At 32.9% G+C, this 5,423-nt stretch overlaps 1 protein-coding gene across 1 annotated transcript in view; it reads right to left on the bottom strand.

The window, feature by feature from the left end:
* Positions 1-5,362: 5,362 nt before the first annotated feature.
* Positions 5,363-5,423, bottom strand: part of LOC133630338 (zinc finger protein ZIC 4-like) — an 8,994-nt gene continuing 8,933 nt past the window's right edge. The window contains exon 2 of the mRNA XM_062021900.1: positions 5,363-5,423. This exon is cut by the window's right edge and continues 625 nt beyond it. The gene's annotated coding sequence lies outside the window, so the exon portion shown is untranslated.

Raw genomic sequence — 5,423 nt, 5'->3', positions numbered from 1 at the left:
CTTCAATAATGTTTTTATTGTATTCATATTTGCTGGAAAAAATGTTAAAATTTGTCCAAAAACTTTAAAAAACTTTGTCATGGCAACACCCGAGTCACGTGACACTAAATCATGTAGATTCAACACAATTTATAATTTCAACAGAATATCACTGATATTATTCATATTTTTGACTGTGAATCGAAACAAAAGCGTGTGAATCGAATCGTTTAGTTGTCCCTCCTAGCGCGCACCGAACTGCCTTGTCCTTTGTCACTATTTTCAATAAACTTTGACAAATCCCAGTCAAAACGGACTTCCTTGGCTTTTTTTCAACACTTTTTGTGTTTATTTCCATTTTCCGCGTCCTTCGGCTGCCTTTAATAATGTTTTTATTGTATTCATATTTGCTGGAAAAAATGTTAAAATTTGTCCAAAAACTTTAAAAAAAACTTTATTGTCATGGCAACACGCGAGTCACGTGACACTAAATCATGTAGATTCAACACAATTTACAATTTCAACATAATATCACTGATATTATTCATATTTTTAAAAGTTTTTGGACAAATTTTAACAATTTTTTCCAACAAATATGAATATAATAAAAACGTTATTGGAGGCAGCCGAAGGACGGGGAAAATGGAAATAAACATGAAAAGTGTAGAAAAAAAGCCAAGGGAGTCCGTTTTGACTGGGATTTGTCAAGGTTTATTGAAAATAGTGACAAAGGACAAGGCAGTTCGGTGCGCGCTAGGAGGGACAACTAAACGATTCGATTCACACGCTTTTGTTTCGATTCACAGCCAAAAATATGAATAATATCAGTGATATTCTGTTGAAATTATAAATTGTGTTAAATCTACAGGATTTAGTGTCACGTGACTCACGTGTTGCCATGACAAAGTTTTTTTTTAAGTTTTTGGACGATTTAACATATTTTTTCCAGCAAATATGAATACAATAAAAACATTATTGAAGGCAGCCGAAGGACGCGGAAAATGGAAATAAACATGAAAAGTGTTGAAAAAAAGCCAAGGGAGTCCGTTTTGACTGGGATTTGTCAAGGTTTATTGAAAATAGTGACAAAGGACAAGGCAGTTCGGTGCGCGCTAGGAGGGACAACTAAACGATTCGATTCACGCGCTTTTGTTTCGATTCACAGTCAAAAATGTGAATAATATCAGTGATATTCTGTTGAAATTATAAATTGTGTTAAATCTAAATGATTTAGTGTCACGTGACTCGCGTGTTGCCATGACAATAAAGTTTTTTAAAGTTTTTGGACAAATTTTAACATTTTTTTACAGCAAATATGAATATAATAAAAACATTATTGAAGGCAGCCGAAGGACGGGGAAAATGTAAATAAACACGAAAAGTGTAGAAAAAAAGCCAAGGGAGTCCGTTTTGACTGGGATTTGTCAAGGTTTATTGAAAATAGTGACAAAGGACAAGGCAGTTCGGTGTGCGCTAGGAGGGACAACAAAACGATTCGATTCACGCGCTTTTGTTTCGATTCACAGTCAAAATATGAATAATATCAGTGATATTCTGTTGTAATTATAAATTGTGTTAAATCTAAATGATTTAGTGTCACGTGACTCGCGTGTTGCCATGACAAAGTTTTTTTTAAAGTTTTTGGACGATTTAACATATTTTTTCCAGCAAATATGAATATAATAAAAACATTATTAAAGGCAGCCGAGGGACGGGGAAAATGTAAATAAACACGAAAAGTGTTGAAAAAAAGCCAAGGGAGTCCGTTTTGACTGGGATTTGTCAAGGTTTATTGAAAATAGTGACAAAGGACAAGGCAGTTCGGTGCGAGGGACAACTAAACGATTCGATTCAGGCACTTTTGTTTCGATTGATGTCTCTTGATATTATTAGGTGTTGTTGTTGTTGTGCTAAATGCATATTTAGTGTCACGTGACTGGTGTGTTGCCATGACAAATAAACTTACTGAAAGTTGAACACTTTGGATCTTTTTTTTTTTGGGCGGCAAATATGAATAATATGAGTGATGTTCTGTTGAAATGATAAGTTATTGTGTTGAATCTACATAATTTAGTGTCACGTGACTCGCGTGTTGCCATGACAATAAAGCTGTTTAAAGTTTTGGGACATATACATTTTATTTTTTGCAAATGTAAGTAATAAATAAGTGATATTCTATTGAAATTATGTGTTGATTATTTAGTGTCAATAAAGTTTTTTGGACAATTTTTTTTTTTTCAAGCAAATATGAATAACATGAGTGATGTTCTGTTGAAATGATAAGTTATTGATGTTAAATGTACATGAGTTAGTGTCACGTGACTCCCGTGTTGCCATGACAATAAAGTTTTTCAAAGTTTTGGGACAATTACAATTTTTTTTTTTTAAATATAAGTAATAAATAAGTGATATTCTATTGAAATTATGTGTTAAATGTTGATTATTTAGTGTCACCTTATGCACGTGACTCGCGTGTTGCCATGACAATAAACTTTTTCAAAATTTTGGGAAATTTATTTTTATTTTTTTGCAAATATAAGTAATAAATAAGTGGTATTCTATTGAAATTATGTGCTAAATGTTGATTATTTAGTGTCACCTTATGCGCGTGACTCGCGTGTTGCCATGACAACAAAGTTTTTTTGGGACAATTTACATATTTTTTTCAGCAAATATGAATAATATGAGTGATATTCTGTTGAAATGATAAGTTATTGTGTTAAATGTACATGAGTTAGTGTCACGTGACTCGCGTGTTGCCATGGCAATAAACTTTTTCAAAGTTTTGGAACATTTACCGTATTTCCTTGAATAGCCGCCGGGGCGCTAATTAATTTAAAACCTCTTCTCGCTCCTGCGTTTACCAAAAGCATGCGGGATTGGCAAGCATGCGCTAATTATTCTAAAACCTCTTCTCACTCCAGCGCTTACCTTATCATGAAAATCACATTTAATAAAAAAAAACGTTATTATGGTCTTACCTTTAGGTATAAAAGAGTCCATGCGCAGCTCCTATAGAAGTCTTCCTTATCTTTCTTCAGTTTTAAAAGTCTTTCTGTCCCGATGGAGATCTTCCTTTAATTATTACCTCCTGCTTCGATTGAAAGTCCAGTTTAGAAAACTGTTTTTTTTTTTAGATATGTACTCCTCCATGGTAAAAGTGCAAGCAAACAATGGCTGCTCACTCTTGCTGCGTGTTGTCTTCTTCTGCAGTACCAGCAGTCGCAAGAAGGATCACTAGCGCCCTCTACCACCAGGAGGCGGAAGTCATTTAATGACTCATATTTGCGCTAATTATTTTGCGAAACGAGTTTGACCCGGCTGTAATTCTAGGCAGGCGAATACTATATTCCCGGCGGCAATTCAAGGAAATACGGTACATATTTTTTTTGCAAATATTAGTAATAAATAAGTGATATTCTATTGACATTATGCGTTAAATGTTGATTATTTAGTGTCACCTTATGCACGTGACTCACGTGTTGCCATGACAACAAAGTTTTTTTGGACAATTTACATATTTTTTGCAGCAAATGTGAATAATATCAGTGATATTCTGTTGAAATGATAAGTTATTGTGTTAAATGTACATGATTTAGTGTCACGTGACTCGCGTGTTGCCATGACAAACTTTTTTAAAGTTTTGGGACATTTAATTTTTTAATTTTTTTTTGCAAAAATGACTTATAAGTGATATTCTATTGAAATGATGTGTTGATTTAGTGTCACCTTATGCAAATATGAATAATATCAGTGATATTCTGTTGAAATGATAAGTTATTGTGTTAAATGTACATGAGTTAGTGTCACGTGACTCGCGTGTTGCCATGACAATAAACTTTTTCAAAGTTTTGGGACATTTGATTTTTTTAAATTTTTTTGCAAAAATTACTTATAAGTAGAGATGTCCGATAATATCGGCCGATAAATGCGTTAAAATGTAATATCGGAAATTATCGGTATCGTTTTTTTTATTATCTGTATCGTGTTTTTTTTGTTTTGTTTTTTTTTTGTTTTTTTTTTAATTAAATCAACATAAAAAACACAAGATACACTTACAATTAGTGCACCAACCCAAAAAAAACTCCCTCCCCCATTTACATTCATTCACACAAAAGGGTTGTTTCTTTCTGTTATTAATATTCTGGTTCCTACATTATATATCAATATATATCAATACAGTCTGCAAGGGATACAGTCCGTAAGCACACATGATTGTGCGTGCTGCTGCTCCACTAATAGTACTAACCTTGAACAGCTAATTTTACTCATTTTCATTCATTACTAGTTTCTATGTAACTGTTTTTATATTGTTGTACTTTCTTTTTTATTCAAGAAAATGTTTTTAATTTATTTATCTTATTTTACTAATTTTTTTAAAAAGTACCTTATCTTCACCATACCTGGTTGTCCAAATTAGGCATGATAGTGTGTTAATTCCACGACTGCATATATCGGTTAATATCGGTATCGGTTGATATCGGTATCGGTAATTAAAGAGTTGGACAATATCGGAATATCGGATATCGGCAAAAAGCCGTTATCGGACATCCCTACTTTTCGTGTTTGTTTACATTTTCATATTTGCTGGAAAAAATATGTAAATTGTCCAAAAAAAACTTTATTGTCATGGCAACACGCGAGTCACGCGCATAAGGTGACACTAAATCAACACATCATTTCAATAGAATATCACTTATAAGTAGGGATGTCCGATAATGGCTTTTTGCCGATATCCAATATTCCGATATTGTCCAACTCTTTAATTACCGATACCGATATCAACCGATATATGCAGTCGTGGAATTAACACATTATTATGCCTAATTTGGACAACCAGGTATGGTGAAGATAAGGTACTTTTTAAAAAAAAATAGTAAAATAAGATAAATAAATTAAAAACATTTTCTTGAATAAAAAAGAAAGTACAACAATATAAAAACAGTTACATAGAAACTAGTAATGAATGAAAATGAGTAAAATTAACTGTTAAAGGTTAGTACTATTAGTGGACCAGCAGCACGCAGCTTACGGACTGTATCCCTTGCAGACTGTATTGATATATATTGATATATAATGTAGGAAGCAGAATATTAATAACAGAAAGAAACAACCCTTTTGTGTGAATGAGTGTGAATGGGGGAGGGAGGTTTTTGGGGTTGGTGCACTAATTGTAAGTGTATCTTGTGTTTTTTATGTTGATTTAATAAAAAAAAAAAAAAAAAAAAAAAAAAAAAAAAAATTAAAAAAAAAAAACGATACCGATAATTAAAAAAAACGATGCCGATAATTTCCGATATTACATTTTAACGCATATATCGGAAAGGAAGCCAAGGGAGTCCGTTTTGACTGTTATTCGTCAAGGTTTATTGAAAATAGTGACAAACGACAAGGCAGTTCGGTGCGCGCTGCGAGGGACAACAAAACGATTCGATTCGCGCGCT

The sequence above is a fragment of the Entelurus aequoreus genome, linkage group LG15, assembly GCF_033978785.1.
Source record: "Entelurus aequoreus isolate RoL-2023_Sb linkage group LG15, RoL_Eaeq_v1.1, whole genome shotgun sequence".
Classification (NCBI taxonomy): Eukaryota; Metazoa; Chordata; class Actinopteri; order Syngnathiformes; family Syngnathidae; genus Entelurus; species Entelurus aequoreus.
Note: the sequence above shows the minus strand (reverse complement) of the source record. Positions and strands in the feature narration are given on the sequence as shown.